Raw genomic sequence first — 22911 nt, 5'->3', positions numbered from 1 at the left:
GGTACAACCACTCTGGAAATCAGTCTGGCTGTTCCTCTGAAAACTGGGCACCTCACTTCCAGAAGATCCTGCTATACCACTCCTAGGCATATACCCAGAAGATTCCCCAGCATGTAATAAGGATACATGTTCCACTATGTTCATAGCAGCCCTATTTATAATTGCCAGATGCTGGAAAGAACCCAGGTATCCCTCAACAGAAGAATGGATGCAAAAAAATGTGGTATATATACACAATGGAGTACTAGTCAGCCGTTAGAAACAATGAATTCATGAAATTCTTAGGCAAATGGATGGAGCTGGAGAACATCATACTAAGTGAGGTAACCCAGACTCAAAAGATGAATCATGGTATGCACTCACTAATAAGTGGATATTAACCTAGAAAACTGGAATACCCAAAACATAATCCACACATCAAATGAGGTACAAGAAGAACGGAGGAGTGGCCCCTTGTTCTGGAAAGACTCAGTGAAGCAGTATAGGGCAAAACCAGAACAGGAAAGTGGAAAGGGTTGGGTGGGAAAACAGGGGGAGGGAAGGGGGCTGATGGGACTTTTGGGGAGTCAGGGTCTAGAAAATGGGAAATCATTTGAAATGTAAATAAAAAATATATTGAATAAAAAAAAGTAAAAAAAAAAGACAAGTGCATAGTGTGGATCTTTAAGAATTTGTTATACCTTCTCTGCAAAGTCTAAATAAAACAAATACATGGTTGTGGTCAGTTTAACACAAACAATAAAACATGGGGCCTTGAGCCCATGCTTGTATGAAAAGAGATTTGACTATGGGCAACAGGGTAGCTATAATATTTCTTTCAACAGTCTTGAAAAATGAATTACTCAGCTAAATTTGTGTTTATACTGATGTAAAGTATTGTCAAACAACAACAACAATATATGTTTCTCTTTAGACAGACTTCTCCTTTTTACCAGCTGGATAAAGAGAAAGTGTAGCTTTTAGTTTATGCCACATTATACGGAAATAATTCATGGAAGTAAAAAAAAAATGAAGACTTTAGAATTTAAGAATATAATCACACTTAAAAGAGAAAAATCATTTCCCAAGATTTCTACAATCTATAAGTTTAAAGATACTGCACAAACACTTTCTCGTGTTATTAAACTTTTGATGATTTCCTGTCTTCTTCTCATCCTGGGTGAATTAGCTTCTTTTTGTTCCAGGGTTTTCAGTTGTGCCATAAGCTTCTAATATATGCTCTCTCCAATTTCTTTTTGGAGGCACTCAAAGCTATGAGTTTTCCTCTTAGCACTGCTTTCATTGTACCCCATAGATTTGGGTATGTTGTGTCTTCATTATCGTTAAATTCTAAAAAGTCTTTGATTTCTTTCTTTATTTCTTCGTTGACCAAGGTATCGCCGAGTACAGTATTGTTCAGTTTCCATGTGTATCTGGGCTTTCGTTTTTTTTTGTTGCTATTGAAGATCTTCTCTGATGACTCTAGGTTACCTCGAGTTGACAGTTAAAGCCAGGTAGGATTGTGGCATTGGATTGTGGTGAAAAACAGTACACTGAATCCTGCCTACTACCAAAAACCAATACAAATGATTTTAAAGATAAAAACATTAGGCTGTTAAAAATGATACTGAAATGAGTTGAAATTGGACACATTTAAGAAAACAATCTATATGCATGTAGTGCTTACCTTTAGTAAACATGGACTAGAATAATATGCAAAGTGAACTTTTGTAACCATGTCTCTTACTCTCTTGAGGTCAATTTCAGGATGATTAAGGCCAATATTAAAGATAAGGAAACAAAACTGCACACACTGATTTTTTGCAGCAGCCTTGTGAATTAAATACCAATTCTATATTATTGCTATTGAGCATATTATGTCTTGCTACAAATTCACGTGTGGAAGTCCCAATCCCAGTACCTCATGGTATGACTTACTGAGACTGAGTCTTATGGTCTATGATGTTCAAAGGAAGTCAGGAAGGTAGGTATAAATCCAGTATGATGAATGTTTATAGAAATGAGACTTTTACATTTTTTTCTATATTCTTTGTTTACATTCCAAATGCTTTCTTCTTTCCCGGTTCCCCCTTCCCCATCGTTCTCATAAGCCCTCTTCCCTGCACCCATTTCCCAATCACTCCCTCCCATTTCCCTGTCCTATATTGCTGGATCAAATCTTTTTAGAACCAGGGCCCTCTCTTTCCCTCTTCTTGAGTATCATTTGATATGCTAATTGTGTCTTGAGAATTCAGAGCTTCTGGGCTAATTAATATCCACTTATCAATGATTGCATTCCATTCTTTTGTGATTGGGTTACCTCACTTAGGATGATATTTTCCAGTTCCAACCATTGGCCTAAGAATTTCATGAAATCATTGTTTTTAATTGCTGAGTAGTATTCCATTGTGTAAATATACCACATTTTCTGCATCCATTCCTCCATTGAGGGACATCTGGGTTCTTTCTAGCTTCTGGCTATTATAAATAAGGCTGCTATGAACATAGTGGATCATGTGTCCTTACTGCATGCAGGGGAATCCTCTGGGTATATGCTCAGGAGAAGTATAGCAGGGTCCTCCAGAAGTGTCATGTCCAGTTTTCTGAGGAAACGCCAGACTGATTCTCAAAGTGGTTGTACCATCTTGAAATCCCACCAATAGTGGAGGAGTGTTCCTCTTTCTCCACATTCTCACCAACACCTGCTGTCTCCTGAGATTTTAACCTTAGCCATTCTGACTGGTGTGAGGTGAAATCTCAGGGTAGTTTTGATTTGCATTTCCCTAATGATTAATGATGTTGAACATTTCTTAAGGTGCTTCTCAGCCATCTGAAGTTCTTTAGGTGAAAATTCTTTGTTTAACTCTGTACTCCTTTGTTAATAGGGTTATTTGGCTCTCTGGGGTCTAACTTCTTGAGTTCTTTGTATATATTGGATATTAGTCCTCTGTCGGATTTAGGGTTGGTGAAGATCCTTTCCCAATCTGTTGGTTGCAGTTTTGTCTGCTTGACAATGTCCTTTGCTTTACAGAAACTGTAATTTTATGAGGTCCCATTTGTCAATTCTTGATCTTAGAGCATAATCTATTGGTGTTCTGTTCAGAAACTTTTCCCCTGTGCCCATATCCTCAAGGGTCTTCCCCAGTTTAGTTTCTATTAGTTTCAGTGTGTCAGATTTTATGTGGAGGTCCTTGATCCATTTGGAGTTGAGCATAGTACAAGGAGGTAAGAATGGATCGATGCGCATTCTTCTGCATGCTGACCTCCAATTGGACCAGCACCATTTGTTGAAAAGCCTATCTTTTGTTCCACTGGATGTTTTCAGCTCCTTTGTCGAAGATCAAATGACCATAGGTGTGTGGGTTCATTTTTGGGACTTCAATCCTATTCCATTGATCTACCTGCCTGTCACTGTACCAATACCATGCAATTTTTAACACTATTGCTCTGTAGTACTGCTTGAAGTCCAATATACTGATTCCCCCACAAGTTCTTTTACTGTTGAGAGTAGTTTTAGCTATCCTGGGTTTTTTGTTATTAAAGATGAATTTGAGTATTGCTCTTTCTAACTCTATGAAGAACTGAGCGGGGATTTTGATGGGGATTGTGTGGAATCTGTATATTGCTTTTGGCAAGATGGCCATTTTAACTCTATTAATCCTGCCAATCCATGAGCATGGAAGATTTTTTTCCATTTTCTGGGGTCTTCTTCGATTTCCTTCTTCAGAGACATGAAGTTCTTGTTATATAGAGCTTTCATTTGTTTGGTGAGTGTTACTCCAAGATACTTTATGTTGCTTGTGGTTATTGTGAAGGGTGTCATTTCCCTAATTTCTTTCTCAGTCTGCTTATCCTTTGATTATAGGAAGGCTACTGATTTGCTTGAGTTGATTTTGTAACCAACCACTTTGCTGAAGTTGTTTATCAGCTGTAGAAGTTCTCTGGTAGAGTTTTTTGGGATCACTTAAGTATACTATCATATCATCTGCAAATAGTGATAGTTTGACTTCTTCCTTTCTAATTTGTATCCCTTTGTCCTCTTTATGTGATTAATTGCTCTAGCTAAGATTTCAAGAACATATATTGAAAAGATATGGAGAGAAGGGACAGCCTTGCCTAGTCCCTGATTTTAGTGGGATCGCTTCAAGTTTCTCTCCATTTAGTTTGATGTTCGGTACTGGTTTGCTGTATATTGCTTTTACTGTGTTTAGATATGGGTCTTGAATTCCTGTTTTTTCTAAGACTTTTAGCATGAAAGGATGCTGAATTTTGTCAAATGCTTTTTCAGCATCTAATGAAATGACCATGTAGTTTTTTTCTTTGAGTTTGTTTATGTGGATTTCTGTATATTGAACCATCCCTGCATCCCTGGGATAAAGCCTACTTGATAATGATTTATGATCATGTTGATGTGTTCTTGGATTCGGTGGGCAAGAATTTTATTGAGTATTTTTGATTTTTGCATCGATATTCATTAGGGAAATTGGCCTGAAGTTCTCTTTCTTTCTTGGATTTTTTTGTGTGGTTTTGGTATCAGCATAATTGTGGCTTTGTAGAACGATTTGGGTAGTGTTCCTTCTGTTTCAATTTTGTGGAATAGTTTGAAGAGTATTGGTGTTAAGTCTTTTTTGAATATCTGATAGAATTCTGCACTAAAACCATCTGGTCCTGTGCTTTTTTTTTTTTTTTTTTTTTTTTGATTGGATGTCTTCTATGACCCCTTCTATTTCTTTAGGGGTTATGGGACTGTTCAGATGATCTATTTGATCCTCATTTAATTTTAGTATTTTGTATCTGTCTAAGAAATAGTCCATTTCCTCCAGATTCTCCAGTTGTGTTGATTATAGGCCTTTGTAGTAGGATCTGATATTTTTTGACTACTTTTACATTTAATTATATTTCCAAAATGCCTAAAATACACAGAGTCCCCTTACAATAAAGAAATCAAATGTTCCAGAAAAAAATCCCAACATAATATACCTTGAAAAACATAGAAAACTTTGTAATTATAATGTTGCTCTTTCAGGAGTATGAGGAAAAGAAAACTCATATGAACCAATGAACATACAAAAAGTAGGGATAGTCAAGGGCTTCTGAAAGTATTTCTTGGTTCATCTAGGAAAAGGGACCACCTTACTGCAACTTTGTTTCTTTCTGAGTTTCTAGCATAAGAATTACATCATAATAAACTGTACCATGAGACTTTGTCATATCAGTACTGGCAAAATTGCAATAGTATGAAATATAAATAGGAAGTCAAGCAACATTTAAAAAAAATCCTGTTTAATGCAACACTAGTTTTTGGCAAACTTACAAACTAGGAACAAACTAGGAAAATTGAATTTTTCATACATATTTCAAAATAGTTATTAATCAATGGATCACAGCATTGTGGTCAAAGGCAGAGCTACAGCATCACAGTGGAAAATCTAGGGCTCAAATCTATAATCAGGACTTTTTACTCTGGCAAGAGAGGCTTCATCTATTTGTTGTTTGTAGGGTTTAATATTTGTGATACCCATATTATTATGAAAGATATCAGAAGCTAGTTAAACAGATTCAAGCTAAAGATATTTATTTTGTCAATATGTCATAACTTAGCTAAATTTATATCCATATGATAGTTAATTGATAGTTAGCTTGCACTATGCCACAAAACCATGTAAACTCATTAACAGAAGGTTTACAAGAGACACATCTCTCATATGAATGAGTTGATTCATGTCTGCATTCTGCATTCTTGCATAGAGAAAGTGAAAAAATCAAGTGCCAAACAGCCATAGAAGGAGCAAATGTGTTTCTTGCATGCAGTATTTTTCCTTTATGTAGATATTGGATATATGATTTATTTTTCTTAAACTATACACAGTTAAAAGCAAAATAAAATTTCAAATATTTGAGTAAAATAAAACAAATTTACTGACAATATCTAAGGGGTAAGTCTAAGCTGAGGAGAGCATAGTTTTTTGGCTACTGATCTGGTTGATTTGGATGGTGTGGACTGTGTTCTTGTTCCAACTAAACTGGTCAGGAAATAGTCCATAAGAGTAGTCGGATAGAGGAAAGAATCAAGGGAAAACCAAAGCTTTCTTTTTAACAGCTATTCTTAAATGTATAGGTTACCAAAACAAAACAAAACAAAACAAAACCCAAAACCCAACCCCCCAAAAAAACCCAAAAACTTTCCTTTGGGGATGTAGCTTAGTGTTGGCTCAATTTCCTATTATACATGAGCATCTGTCTTAAACTGAACACCACATTATTTTTAAGTAACAAATTCCACTCTTTGAGAGGCTGGAAAGCATCATTAATAACACATATTCAAATGTATTCCAATTCTCTTATGTAAAATTGGTAAGCTTTGATCAAATTCTTGAAAACTGCATCCCTGTAATTACATGATTTGAGTGGGGCTTAGCCTCTATTTGATCCTGAAATATCTAGAACCAGAAGCCTTTTCCTCCAAGGACTCAATAGTGTGAGCCAATCTTCATTTAAGTTGATCAGACAGCCCTCTTCCTTCTAGCTCCAAGAAAATTACTGGGCATTGCTGTCTTATGCTCAATAATATGATTATTTTTGTAGTTTTATTTCAATATTCATTTTTCATAATTTTGAATTTTAATATAGGATATTTGATTATATTCATTCTTCTCCTCACCCTACCCTACCCATTCTATGACATGGATTTATTCTCTGTTAACAAACTTACAACAAGACACAAAATAAAGCAAACACAAAATCAGTCAATGAAGTCTGATTTGTACTGGTCAGCTGCTCATGAAAATGAGGTCATCCCTGGAGTGTGACTGATATACCCAATGTCACTTCTTTGCTCTCACAACAGCAATTATTTTCAAACACATACAATCAAGGTCATAGCAAATCTTATGGTTGATGTTCCCAGTTATTTGAACAGGAATAAAGAGACTCATTCATCTTGGATGGGATATAATACATTTCAGGAAAGGTCTGTATGGATGAAGAAATTCACTCTGCATTACTTTTGCATTTTTGCTTTTAGTCTTAAGAGCATATTTCAGTAAAAATTACTGCTATTTTTTGCCACTTTGTTTTATCATGCACCAATATAATAAGATATATTTCTATTCCTGGTGATTATTCTGTTTAATGGTATTTAACGATCTGATTTTCTGGAGCCTTGATCAATCTTGCAATATTGTGAGGTATTCTATCTCATCTCAAATAAAAATGAAATTTTGTTTCTATGTTTTTAATCCCAAAGAATAATTATCTGGTATATAAAAACTAATTCAACTTTTAGGCAGAATTATCAAAGGAGCAAATATTTATAACATTTACCAATGAGTTTTAGACTACTTTAGTTGTTAGATCTAAAACTTGTTTGAGAGTCAAATATTCAAAAAAGAAACTGTCACTTGAGTTGACACAATAAATAACTCTGTGCATGCTATTACACATAAAAAAATCCAATTATTTCCAAAAATCACAAAGTTCAGACACTATTAATTTTGGTTTGTTTTTTACTACTTAAAATGTTAGTTTTCTAGAGAAGTTGCATATTTCAAGCAACGCAACTCCATTCAAAACTAGTGTAAATGATTATTTATATGTCATTAATATCCACACTGTCTAACTTTCGTTTATCTTATGCTTAATCATTTTCATTAGATAATTTTATTTATTTGCATTTCAGCTGCTGTTCTGTTTCTGGAATTACCTGCCCCCCCCCCAACAGAAGCTCCCTATCCCATCCCCCTCCTCCTCCTTCTCTGAGGGTGTTCCCCCACCCACCTACCCACTTCCATCTCACAATCCCCTACACTGTCTACACTAGGGCATCAAGCCTTCACAGGACCAAGGCCTCTTCTCGCACTGATGCCTGACAAGGCCATCCTCTCCTACATATGTGACCCATATACCTGGGTCCCTCCATGTATACTTCTTGCTTGGTGGTTTAGTTCCAGGGAGCTCTGGTTGATTGATATTGTTCTTCCTATGGGGTTGCAAGCTCCTTCACCTCCTTCACTCCTTTCTTTAACTCTTCTATTGGGATTCTGATCATTAATGTACATGAAACAGTAACTGCCTATAAAACAGCCATCTTCCAAACTAAGAGGAGATCCTGTCTCTTACCTTGTCTCCATTCAGTTCTTTGTTTTGCTTTGGAAGAAAATTAAAGCTGTCATTTTGGAGCTAAAGCAAGAAAACATTTACACATATCAAGTCTGTGCACACACAGATTAGGAAGAAAACACTGAAATATCCTTTGTGTTGATGAGGCTTTTTGTAGATTTTCTGTTTTATTTACAAATATGCAAATGCAGGAATACAAAAGACTATGCAAAGTACGAAAGCTACAAGGCTTGAGACGGCTTGCTTTTTCCATTGTATATCATAGTCATTTCTGTTCCCACAACATACAGCCAAAAGGACTGCTGAATTTAAATACTTGTTATGCAGGTGAAATTTTATTGTCCTAAGTGATTTGTGTGTGTGTGTGTGTGTGTGTGTGTGTGTGTGTCCAGGGGTAAGTGTTCTTATGTAGACATCCATGGGGAGGATAGAAGTTAATCTTAGGCTTCATTCTACAGGGGTCCACCTTATTATTCTATTGTTTCTCACTATGAAAAGAGGTTTGATGATTATGCTTGTCTTGTTTGTCTGTTTTGTTGATGAGTTGGCACTAATTTTATTTGTCTGTTTGTTTTCTAACTAGAGAAAAAGGGGGTGAAGGTTAAGGTGGGAGGATCTAGAAAAAGTTGTGGAAGTAAAAATCGTGATCAGGATATATTTTGTAAAAAATTTATATTTGATATTATAAATAAACAAATTTTAAAAAAGAGAGAAAGGGGGCCTTAGATGCCTTTCTTCCCTTACATTAGTGGTAAGATAGAATAAACTGTTTTGAAATAACAAAATATCAGGCATAAGCCATCCTGCTCTTAATTCCTTGTAGGTTGATTGGTGGAATGAAGCATATTCTTGTACTATTTATTTGTTTTGTCTTTATGCTTATTACATTTATGCTTCAACCTATAATTATAATTACCTTTCATATCTTTATGTGCCTACAAGTTATTGTAGTAGAAATATTTTTAAGCTCAATAAATAAATATAATGTGATCCTCCAGAAAGAAAGAAAGAAAGAAAGAAAGAAAGAAAGAAAGAAAGAAAGAAAGAAAGAAAGAAAGAAAGAAAGAAAGAAAAAGAAAATGGCATCACACCATCAGACTGAGCCTGGGAACCCCAAAGGAAGAGTTAGGGAAAGGGCTGAAATGATCTGAAGTAGATTGCAACCCCATAGGAGGAACAACAATATCATATAACTTGACCACCCAGAGTTTCCAGGAAATAAACCACCAACCAAAGAGTAGAGAAACCCATGGCTCCAGCTGCATATGTGGCAGAGGATTGCCTTATCTGACATCAGTGGGAGGGGAGGCCCTGGGTCCTGTGCAAGCTGGATGCACCAGCATAGGAGGACTCTAGAATGGTGAGGCAAGAATGGGGAGGGCTGTGGGAGAGCACCCTCAAAGAGGCAAAAGGGTTGGGGATGAGATGGGGGTATTATGGATAGGTAACAGGGGAAGTGGAACATTTGAAATGTACATAAATAAAATAACGAGAAGAAAAGAAAGAAAAGAGCAAAAAAGAAAGGAAAAGAAAATTCGAAAAAACTGGCATCACAAGAAGTTCAAACCATTGTTCTAGGAAAAGTTCTTCCATATTTTGTTTTGAGTTAATTAATGTTATATGCAAATTGTGAGAATTCCTGTTATCTATAGTACTCATAAAAATTACTCAAATTTGTGTGAATAGTCTTTGTATTGTTGTTTACTACATCATGGGTAATTAAAATCTGTAATATTCTATCTCCATAAAATAAAAACTCTGACTCGTCTGTTTGGTATTATCATTTATTAGACAGATGATTTTCTCCAGAGACAAAAAGGATGAATCTTAAATTATAAATATAAGAATAATTATAATTAGTAGTTCATATTAGAGTTTAGCTTTATATTATAGAGATATCAAAAAGAAAATAGAAGAAATTTATAGAGTAAAACTTTTAAATAAGACTCATTTTGATACTCAATAATGACTTTGAATAACAGCCAATAATACATACAAAATCACATATTCAGAGATTTTTCAATATTTGTTTTATTTATGAGTAGCATGTACATTTTTCATCATTCTCCTTAGTTCGTTTTCTCATACACAAACAATTAAATTTACATTTGAGGATAGTAATTTTCTAGGTGCTTCATATTTTTATCTTTTTACTACCAATATTATAAAAGAAAATACATTTAATATACTAATATATTATTTTTAATAAATGTAAATGTCTACTTGCTTTACTATTAAATGAATTATATAAAATTAATGAATGTTGATGAAGTTTAGTTTTTAAATTCTGTCTTCTTTATCAGAATTTTTTACCTAATGATGGGAAGCTTTATCCTACAGAGTAAAATCAACTTTAAGTAATACTTGAATCACTTTGCCTACATCAATCTCCTTGATGACTAGAGATCGGGTGAGAACAGGAAAAGATTTACAGATTGTTTTTTAATTACTCTCATGTGCAATATTAGACACTTGTTCAATATATAATAATAAAATTTAAGTTCAAACTAAGATTACACTTTAAATAACTCAAATCCCACAGAGTATGATATAGTCAAGGACAAGTGTTCAATGAATCTCAGGAACTAATCTGTCTTCCTTAGAATCTCACAGACAGCTTTAATCCGTCTCCTAAATTGTAAGAAAGAAATGGATCCTCACACCTTATAATTCAAATTTGTCATTTTGACAAAATATGAGTTAAGTATAAAATAACATCATCATAGTCATTACATTATAACTTAAATATACTGAAAATTTGTTATTCTTAAGAGTTTTAAATATAGAAAGAACAATTATCCAACTACTTGTTATCTGCCACCATGTGGAAAAGGTAGATTCTGTGCTATAATTATTTGAATTAGACAACAAACCATATGTTCAAATCCTAATCTTCAATGGGACTGGATAAGAAGTTAGAGATTTGAGAGACATGACTTTCAATTTCATTTACCATACTTAGAGGACTTGTAGCACTTATGGGGAAGGAATGAGTGTACCTCTCACGTGGAAGCAGAAGATGTCTCCCAATACCAATAAGGGCCAGAAATCTATGAAAAAAATGTTTGTATATTAAAATTTCATGATATTAATATGCATGATAATAGTATTTGGAGGTAGGACCCATGGAGATGTCAATAGACCATAAAAACAACTTATTTTTTACTTTGCAGAAAGTATCAATTGCCAATTTGTTCTAAGGGACCCCATTTTCACTCTCTCCTATCAGTTTTGGAACCTTATTTGACTTGAACTTATATAGAGTCTATGCATTCTGCATTGGTCTACATGAGTATATCAGTTCTATTTTGTCTGAAAGACTTTCCTAAAAATTAGTTCCTCTCTCAGTACTATCAGAGAAGTTTCTTCTTGCAGATGGGAAACCCACACCTTGACAGTGTGCCAAGTGTGAGAGACTTTGGTGCACTTAGTTCTAAATGTGATGTCTTCATCAAATCCCTTTCCTCAAGGCTTAGAGTTTCTAGAATAAGACAAAGAGGAAGGATAGTATGCATAGAAATAATTGATGACTCCATTTATTAAATCTCCATTATGATTAATGCATTGGATTTAGAATAACTATGAATATAAAGACATAGAATAACTGTCTTATTTCTAACAACTGTGATTAATACTTGAGTTTGCTATTTGATACCCATGCTTGATTAATAACTTTAAGTGGTATATCTTAACTTCCTTTCTGTTGAAATGGCAAAATAATTTCACAGAATCATTTAAGAAAAAGAACAATGGCTCATAGTTTTAGATCAGGAGAGTAAGAACAGGAGGGACTTCACATAGCTGGTTCCATTACATTCAAGGTAGAAAAGGAGAATGTGATCAAGTCATTTGAGTGCTTAGCTTACTTTCTCCATTTCATACCAGCTAGTACTCCATACCCAGAGAATTGTCCTGCCCAGCATTTGGATGGTTTTACAACAATAACTATCAAAATAAGATAATCCCACCATTGTTAGAGGGACTTAACCTAGCTTATGTGCCAAAGTATGGCAGACAGCTATTTTCTACTTAATTCTAGATTTACCAAATAGATTCTCAATATGAACCATCACAGTACCCATTTATTGTTTAAATAATTGGAATCCTTTGCTCTAAAAATATTTATAAATAAGAAAGTTACATGTAGTTCAGGTACAAATGTAATTTTGTGATATACTTATTTTCCATTAAATAAATATCTCATTATTTTGGCCCCAGTGTAGCTTTAATTGAGGGCTACAATAGATAGTAACTTTATAAAATATCACAAATTTGATATACATTTATGGTTATAAAACACAGATAACACATACTAATATAGAGTCTTATTATTTTAGGGTAAAATAAAACTGTGATTTTTTTTTTTTTTAGAAATTTTGAAATGGTCATCCCAAGTACAGAAAGACAAATAGTCAGTAGATCATTGTTGTTTCTCTTGCAAAGTTATTATTAGCCATCTACGAGGTTATTCCTGTATCAGGAAGCTTGAAGACAGTAAGTTATGCATGCAAGTTTTGCAGTCTAGAAAATGCCATTAAAAGATAAAACAAAATATTATTTATTTTCTTTCAAGTAATGAAAACAATGATAAGCATTCTTATTTAATATATCCTTGATTTATTGTTCAGTGGTAATCAAATAAGCAACTTCAAACTATACAGAAGTGCATTTTACTTCATATTTCATAATTATATTTATTTAAATATTAGAGTGGGTTTGTGAAAAGTAAATTAAATAGAAACCATTTCACTAATATTTTAAGGAAATTCTGCTTTAATAGTCAATTTCCCATAAAATAATCTTGAGTTTATTAGTTCATAGCCTTTACGCTGAGCAAACCCTTGGAAAGATGCCTGCACAAAACAATTTTTTTTAGAAACAAAATGCCATTATAATAACTAATGTGCTTATAAGAAATTACAAATAAAGAAGGGTAGGGTTAAATTTCTAGGAATTAAAAGTGCCAAAAATAATATGTAAAATAATACAAATAAGTAACATATGTGTGTATGTAAATACATTGCTTTTCTAAGTATTCTTTTGTGTGTGTGTGCTGATATTGACTCTAATTTCTATTTTTATACTCTCCAGATTTAAGTAGTGCAATCATGCTTTAATAATCCTGGGAGGCATCTGACACACCACAGTATAGTGCTGGAGAATCACTTATCAGTTGCAATGAATGTTATATGGAAGTGTGGAAAGTTCCTACGCACTGATAATATTGACCTTTATCTCAGCTCTGAGATCTACATTAGAAATAGGTTGTGTTCCATCTACGATACTTTAGGAAGGACCTTACTGGGGCTGGAGAGATGGCTCAGCAGTTAAGAGCACTAACTGCCCTTCCAGAGGTCCTGAGTTCAATTCCCAGCCACACATGGTGGCTCACAACCATCTGTAAAGGTATCTGATGCACTCTTCTGGTGTGTCTGAAGGCAGTGACAGTGTCAGTGTACCTACATATATGAAATAAATACGGCTGGAGCAAGTGGGGCTGGAAATAAGAAAGGCATAAAAAGTAATTTAGAAAGGGCCTCACTGAGATGACTACACATCCCCACATGACTCAGCCTCAATTTCTAGTGCTCTGTTGATCCTTGTCAGCCTTATGGCTGGATCCTTATTTACCTATGAGTACACTAAAACTAGATTTCTCCTTCCTCATGTGAATGTAACTAAATTACAGCCTTTTAATTCTGTGGTGTGGTTAGCTAAACTCATTCCTCTAAAATTACTAGACACAGAAATGAACATTTTCTGTCCAACTGACAAAGACATCCCTCAATGGCCAAATCAATTCTTACCATAAATCATACCAATGATCACTTGTCTGGTGCACTTTATAAAAGTTTAAAGCACTAGCATCCTGCCAAGACACTATTTAGAGCAGGATGCAGCCTATATAAGTAAAATTCCTTATACACTCCTGACTTTCAGAAAGGAAACATAAAAATGTGTATTTTATGAAGATATGAAGATATGAGAAGACTTCTTTTACAAGGCATTCAAAAACATAACATTTTTAATATTCAAATTCCAATAATAAGACCCTTATAAACTTTATATTGAATTACTTCAGGTTAAAAATTAATCTGAATTTAATACAACAAATTAGCAGAATTATAAAAATTAAATGGAGAAACAGCCGCAAACACACGCACACAAAAGCACACACCACACCTCTCTCTCTCTCACTCTGTCTCTTTGTCTCTTTGTCTGTCTGTCTCTCTGTCTCTTTCTCTCTCTCACACACACACATGTGCACATACACATGAACACACACACACACACACACACACACACACACACAATTTTCTATTGCCATACACCACAGAAAACTGTGTAGGGTGCAAAGGAGACATTTTTAGAAATATAATAATGTCTGATAGTATTATTATTATTATGACTTTTCAGTGTTGGCTATTCCAATTATTTTAGTTTTTCATCTTTTTGTTTCTGTTGTCTTAAGAATGTATAAAATGTAAAAAATATTACATTAGGAGAAATGTATCATATTGAGCTAGCTGGGTCATCTAACAGCATTGGGCATAAATTGTAGTGAGTGGTGAGAGTTTCTGTAAGGAAATATCCAGAAAAACAATTTATGCAAATTACAGTAAGTTGCCAGAGTAAAATGGGAAACTTCCAAACTGTGGGCATAGGTCTACATTGTAAGGATTGTGAAATGTTGTATAGAGTTATAAATTTGTGGGTCCTTAAAAGCAGATAATGGCTATACTACCACACAAGCCTAATTGAAGAGGCTAACTCATGGTTTATGGATAACTGTAAGAAAAACAAAACTAGTACTCACTGATTTATTTACTCATTTGAGCAATAGCTTCCAAAAATCCAGGAATACTAGACAAATTTCTATTGATTGATTATTTTGTTTTTGAAGGTTTAATAGATAAGTACATGGTATCTGATCTCGAGAAATCTTCATTAAATCTAGGTAGTAAACAGGAAGAACAAAAGAGTATAAATTATGTTGTAATAAATATTAAATACAATAGTTACTTTTCTTACTGTGACAGCACACCTGACAAATAAACAAATGGAACAAAGAAATGTAGGAAGAGTTGATTGTGGTTCAGGGTTTGAGATGACATTCAACTCTGGAGAGAAAGGTACAGTGGTAGGAGTCTGAGATGGCTGAATGCATTGTGTTCAGTAAGGAAACAGAGAAAGGGAAATATTAGTGTTCATGCTTTCTCTGTTTTCTCTCTTTATGTAAACTTAGCTCTTTTACTTACTCACATTACATCTCACTCTCTGCCTCCCTCCCAGTCATGCCCTCCCACAATCCTTCCCCCAACCTACTCTCCCCTTCTCCTCAGAGCAGGTGGGTATCCCTTCTACCCTGGTACTTCATGTCTCTGTGAGGCTAGGTGCTTCCTCTCCCACTGAGGCCAGCAAGGCAGTCCAGCTAGTATAATATATGTCAAGTAGAGGAATCATCTTTTGGGATAGCAAATTATGAAATGCTTCATGAATTTGCATGTCACCCTTGCACAGGGGTGATGCATATCTCTGTATCGTTCCAATTTGAGTATATATTATATGTGCCATAGAAATGAGCACTCTTTATTTTCTCCTATACATTTTATCTTTGCTACATCTCTGTGAGATAGAACTCCCCACATTCAGAGTGGGCACTGACATCTGTCAGGAAGGTACATATTTTTGTCTCTCTCTTTGTTTCCTGACTGTAAACATAATATATCTAGCTATCTAAGATTATAGACAAAAAATATATATGCAAAAATACTCATGAGTCTTAAAGAAAAGGAAAGGCAATAGCAATTATTTGAATATTGAGTGGCTCTGATAAATATATAACATGGCTATTAGACAGTAAAAGACTTCAAAACTATTTCATTTATAGTCATCAAAAATTGACTGCTTTATGCCTTTAATTTGTCCTAGGCAATGTCAATTTTTAGTAAAATACTGTAAACATTTTTTTAAATTTTTACTGTAAATAATTGAAATAAACATCTGCCATTTTCATCAATTTTATAAACATTATACACATAAGTCTTGGTATCATCAATTTGAGGACTAGCGTCTTTAAATCCTATTTTTAATGAGACAATTGTCTTAATTCATATCCCAATCTTATGCCAGAGAGAACCTTTTAAAAGATATTATATATGATGTAGCGTTTATATTAAAATGATTTATTTCAGTGAAATAAAGTATGTAGAAGTAGAACACAAGAAACCAAAGAGGACTAAGAATTTGGCTTTAACTAACAAATGATGTTTTTTAATCTTAACATGATTGAGCTTCTTTGTGTGATGAAAGGTTTTAGACTATTTACTAAACTTGACTATTTGAATGTTTTAGTAAAAATACTATTATATGTAAATCTCTAGAGTTTGATAAGTAATATTTTATTGTAGAAAAATAAATCTTGTGAAATTCAGAAAAAAAAGAGTTAAAGTTATCCAGAAAGGAGGAAAAAGCACGCTAGAAGAATTACATTTGCTTGAGGAACAGGAATCCAGTGTTGCAATGCCGCTGCACTCACACACGTATCCTCTTTGTAAATTCCTCCTCGCTCTCATGGTTGACTGTGTGATTCTGCATTTCATCCAAAGAGATTATATTATGTATAAATGACAGAAAATAAAATAAGCTAGCCCCTCTTGCACCTGCACCCTGGACATTGCTTCTTCAACCGCTGTATAGATGTAGGTGTTTCTGACAAGTCCCAGCTTTCAATTGTCGGAATGAAAAGTCACAGGGCACTTGGAGACTTGAGGTTGAGACAAGTTCAATCAAACAACTTGGAGAAAGCCTGAGTGTAAATGTGAAAAACAGCAGGGATTGTGTATTACAGTGCAGACAGCTTTCATAAAGAGATTCCCATCTTTCTCCCTTTTTAAATGAACCAATGCAAATGACATTTAAATGCTAAGATGTAGTGAATCCATTCAAATGTACTTTTTCAACAGTAATGATTGTGCATTAGACCACATAGATATTTAGACAATAACATATGATGTATATGTTCTGCTACGTTAAGAAGAGAGACAGCAACAGTGGAAACTTTATTTTTAACCTTAGCTAAAAATCTAGCCTATTAATATTTGCCTTCTTATAGTGCTATATTTAAAATACATTCTTAGAGGCCTATCTATTATTTGCAAATGTTTAATAAAACCTTCAAAATGATTGAAATATATAATTAACATTTGAAAATCAGTTAGCAAACTTAATTATTTAAATATTCCATCCAATGCTCAACTAGTATGCAAAATATTATTAGTTCCCAATCATGTGGATGAAGAAAGTGTAATGTGGATTAAAGGCATCTGGTTATTTTAGTAAAATCTAGAATTAATAGTACCAAAGACTATTCCAATTTGCTTAATAATGTTTGAAAAGTTGTTTGTTTTGGGAAATATTTTTCCTCTCTTTTTTTAATCAATTAACTTTTTTACACTCCATATTTTATTATCCCACCCAACCATGTCCACCCTCCAACTCTTCCACATCCTATACCTCTTCCCCACTCCCTGTGTCCATGTGGGTGTGCCCACCCACTACCCCACCTGACCTCTAAACTCACTGGGGCCTCCAGTCTCTTGAGGGTTAGGTGCTTCATCTCTGAATGAACACAGACCCTGCAGCCCTCATGGGAGCCTCATATCAGCTGGTATATGCTGCCCTTTTGGTGGTCCAGTGTTTGAGAGATCTCAGGGGTCCAGATTAATTGAATCTGCTGATCCTCCTACAGGATTGCCCTTCTCCTCCACTTCACTCAGCCTTCCCTAATCCAACAACAGAGGGCTGCTGTTTTTGTCCATTGGTTGGTGCAAATATCTGCATCTGACTCTTTCAGCTGCTTGATGGGTTTTCCGGAGTGTGGTCATGCTATGTCCCTTTTTTTTTTGTGAGCACTCCATAGCCTCAGTAACAGTGTCAGGCCTTGGGGCCTCCTCTTGAGTTGGATTTCACTTTGGGCCTGTCACTGGAACTTCTTTTCCTCAGGCTCCTCTCCATTTCCATCCCTGTAATTCTTTCACAGAGGAAAAATTATGGGTCAGAGTTGTGGCTGTGGGTGGCACCCTTCTCTTTCACTTGATGACCTATCTTCATGCTAGAGGTGGGCGCTATAAGTTCCCTCTCCCTACTGCATTTCATTTAAGGTCCACCTGCTTTGAGTCCTGAGTGTCTCTCATCTCCCAGTTCTCTGATGCATTCTAAAGAGTCCCCACAACCTCCTATTTCCCAAGGTTGCCTGTTTTCATTCTTTCTGCTGGCCCTCAGGGCTTCAGTCCTTTTCCCTCACCCAATACCAGATCAGGTTTCCCTCTCTCCTCCACTCCCTACACCCTTTCTCTTCCAGATCCCTCCCTCCCTCCCCACTTGCTATTGCTTTGTTCTCCCTCTGAAGTGGGACTGAAGTATCCTCATTTGGGTACTTTTAGCTTGTTGACCTTTTTGAGTACATACCTAGTGAGTACATACCATGCATGTCCTTCTGGGTCTGATTTACCTCACTCAGGATGATATTTTCTAGCTCCATCCAAACTCAGGATGTCCTCATTCTTAATAGCTGAGTAGTATCCCATTGTGTAAATGAATCACATTTTCTGTATCCATTCTTCTGTCATAGGACATTTGGGCAGTTTCCAGATTTTGATGATCACAAATAAGATTGTTATGAACATAGTGGAACATGTGCCCCTGGGGCATGGTGGGGCATCTTTTGGTTATATTCCCAAGAGTGGTTGATCTATTTCCAATTTTCTGAGGAACCTCCAGACTGATTTCCAGAGTGTTATGAAGTTTTCTGAGTGTCATTGGCAAAATAAACAAATATAAACTACCTAGACATGCTTGTAAGAAAAACTGAATATCCAGAGGCCCTGGCAAGATTTGCAAGTTAAATATTGCTTATTTCATAAAATAGAAGTCTCTAATTTCACAAAATGAATCAATTATTAATGAGTTATTAATATAGTGTATTATAGTCTATATAATTCTGAAGTCTCCTATGTAATATATTTTCATAGTTAAAAATTCTAAAATTATCAATTATAAAGAAGTTTTAGATGAATCATAATATATAAAGGTATATGCATACACATTTATTAAACTTTGTTTAAAGAATATATAATATAAAATATACTTTAGTGAATTTGAGTATATCTTTGTAAGTGTATGCTTATGTGTTTTTAGAGGCACATGAGGAGATCAGAGGACAGCTTCAACTTTATGTGCCATATATATTTTTGCCTGTGTAAACAACTTGTCTTGTTGTTTTAGAACTGAGAATTTTGTTTAAGCTAGTTGTACGAGTCCCAAAGATCCACCTATGCTGCCTCCACAGTATTATGAGTGCACATGTATTATACATTCTTATTGGGGCTTCCAACTCTTCTCAAGGCCTGAAACCAGGGTCTGCATACTTGCAGAATAAACTAACATCCGATCTCTCTCCCCAGTGTTTGCTCAGCTCAGAAAAGCTTAGATATTATTGATTTATCTCATTAATAATATTTGCTTGTTTTCCCAACCCAAGAAACATTCCACAAAAAGAAATCTTTGAGTGGAAGATGGTTTTATATTCAGAGAGAGAGAGAGAGAGAGAGAGAGAGAGAGAGAGAGAGAGAGAGAGAGAGAATTACAGAGGCTAAGCATTTCCACTTACTGAAATCTGAAAAATTATATGAAGAAATCCAGTAGTATGATTGTATCTGAATTTGAAAGCCTGATAATTGGTAAGCCAATAATAAAACTGCCATTCTGTCAAAAGAACTGGTTAAAAGACAAAAGAACTGAGAGTTAGGATTTGGGAAAACAGAAGAACTTAGATGTCCCAGCTCAAGATATTATTAACCCTGCTTTAACTTGTTGTTCTGCATAAGTATTCAATAGTTTGGAAATTATGGTTGAGTGTAATTACCGCTTATGCATTTGGAATGTTCATCTCATCTAGACGTTCTCTAAAAGACACACTAAAGAGACAGAAATAGGGTTCCTTTGATACTAAGATGTCCTCCAACCAAGTCAAATTGTCATATAATGTTTACAATCAGATCTTTTAATATTCCATTACATCAACCTTCTGTTACACATGCACAAAAATGATTGGTCTGAGTTTTCTTTATTCAGAAATTATATATTTTCTATGCAAATGAGAGAGAGACATACACACTCTTTCATAGAACATGTATTTCTGAAGCTCAACATGTTATATAACATTGCTATTTCTATGCAGTTTTCAACTTCTTAAGTTTAATATATATAAATTCCTCCATTCACGTCTTGACAGACATATGGAATGTTTCCAGTCTACACTGTTGAGTTAAGCTGCTGTGAACATTCTTATACAAGTATTTTATAGACATATGTTTTCATTGTTCTTATGTAAATACTCATGATTGGAGTGGCTATGCTCCGGGGAAAGGTGTAGAGATAATTATATAAGAACATTTTAGACACTTTTCCAGAGTAATTCTAACACTGTATATTGCCAAGAACCAAGCAAGTGTATTTTCCCACAACCTTCTTATTATTTTGTCTTTGAGATATTGCATTTGGCTTTGATTTATATTCATTTAATGAATCATCATTATGACAGCATCTTCAAGTGCTTTGTTCTTCATGGACTGTTTCAGTGAGTTATCTAAGACCTTTGGCTTTTTTAAATTAATTAATTAATTAATTAAATTTTTTACATTCCAGATTTTGTTCCCCTGGTCCACACTGACTGTCCCACATCCATACCTCCTCCCCATCCCTTTTGTCCATGTCGATGTCCTCACCTACAACCCACATGAGCTCTAAACTCTCTGGGGCTTCCATTCTCTTGAGGGTTACATGCATCTTCTCTGCCCCAGACCCAACAGTACTCTGCTGTATATATGTTGGAGGTCTCATATCAGCTGCTGTATGCTGCCTGTTGGTGGTCCAGTGTTTGAGAAATCTCTGGGGTCCAGATTAATTGAGACTACTGGTCCTCCTACAGGGTTGCCCTCCTCTTCAGCTTCTTTCAGCCTTTCCCTAAATCAGCAACTGAGATCAAAAGCTTCTGTCCATTGGTTGGGTGCAGATATCTGCATCTGACTCTTTCAGCTACTTGTTGAGTCTTCTGTAGAGTGATCATGCTAGGTCCTTTTTTTGAACCCTCCATAGCCTCAGTCATAGTGTCAACTGTCTACCACCCTTCTTTGTTTCCTATCTGCAAGTTTCTTCCAGGGAAGGGGTCTTGTTACCAGTCAATTGCCTCTTACCAAACTCAGCAGATGTTTATTGAAACACCACCTGATTCTAAGGTCCTACCTGCGTCATTATTTCTCTACTACATCTCATGCACTTTTTAGTTAATATTTGTTCATTCTTGTTTGTTTTGTTGGGAATAGAATGACTTACTCTCAGTAAAATTTTCCACTGAAATAAGAGGTGAAAATGTCACTAATAATGTCACTAATATTCATAGAATGAATGATTTTTGTTATATAGTTTACAAACTACTAGACGCGTGGTTTATAGCTTTCCTCCTAAGTGAATCTTCCTTGGATGGCCTTTTGTTGGCATTAATTTCAGTACAGTGACCAGACCTCTTATAGTTATTTCTGGGAAATTTGGAGTTTGCTTTATGCTATTCCCATTTGAAAATCTCATTCCCTATTTATTTTTATGATAGTCTCTTTCTCATCTTTCCTACATCAACTCACAGAAAGGAAAATATAGCTTCCTTAGAAACTGGTCCTGACAACAACAACAACAACAACAACAACAACAAAAAGGTTCACCAGAAGCATATGAGAATTCAATGAATATCTTGCTTTTGAAATAAATTGCTCTTGTGATAACATATCTGAAAACTATTTTAGCAAATTCAGAATTCTTGCACATTGAGAAATAACTTGTTTGTGAAGAATACGTAATCACAGATAAGATTTAATTTTCATATGAAAGTACATGCTATTTTTGCTGCCAAGATAAAAAGAAACAATTGTATAGAGAGGTACTAGAGAAGAGGGAGGAAAAGGATAAAAGATAGATTAGATATGGGAAATATAAGACTATATCTATTATGAGAATATGCTCTTTAGATTATAAAATTTGACAGATTCCATGCTATGACATTTTAGGTTTGAATGCAGGAAAACTTGTAGCTTAACTCAGTCTAAGCGCAACAGTTTGATAATTTAGAAAGGGGAGAATTGATAAAAATCCCTGAGTCTAAAGTGCAATGACTTGTAGTTCTGATATCCAAAAGCAAGGGACTACAAGTTTCTGAGCTCCAGAACAGAAGTCCTGTGTTTAACATTCTATGATTTATTTTCCTCCATTTTTATGGGCCTTCAGTATAGCTGATAGATACATGCTAAGCTGATAGATATTTAATGTTTCAAATGCTATTGTGCTCCTGATACATCTTGATTGTCCATACTCAGATGATGCTCTCCATCCTTCTTTATCTGTATTTAAATAAACACACACACAAACACACACATAAACACACATACATGTGCATGAATGTGTGTTAATTTTTATATATGTGTATGGATAGACAGATGATATATTGATAGATGATATATAGATAGATGATAGATGATAGATAGATAGATAGATAGATAGATAGATAGATAGATAGATAGATAGATAGATAGGGAGGCAGTCTATATATGCTTATGCTACTAGTAAACTAACTATACCTTCTGTATTACTCTCACTTTCATGTTGTTCAGTGTCATTGTTTTAAAATATTTTCCTACTCATAATGTAAAACAGCTAATCATGAATTATGAAACAAGGGATAAAAATCAACCAAAGTGCTTGGGA

General features: G+C 34.8%; 1 non-coding gene across 1 annotated transcript; it reads right to left on the bottom strand.

Annotated features, from left to right (window-relative positions):
- Window positions 1-15573: 15573 nt before the first annotated feature.
- On the bottom strand, window positions 15574-15678 carry LOC127671378 (U6 spliceosomal RNA). Its single transcript, XR_007974739.1, has one exon. It is a non-coding gene; the product is annotated as a U6 spliceosomal RNA (small nuclear RNA).
- Window positions 15679-22911: the final 7233 nt, after the last annotated feature.

This window comes from Apodemus sylvaticus, chromosome 20 (genome assembly GCF_947179515.1).
Source record: "Apodemus sylvaticus chromosome 20, mApoSyl1.1, whole genome shotgun sequence".
In the NCBI taxonomy this organism is placed as follows: Eukaryota; Metazoa; Chordata; class Mammalia; order Rodentia; family Muridae; genus Apodemus; species Apodemus sylvaticus.
This window is presented reverse-complemented; position numbering and strand designations above follow the sequence as displayed.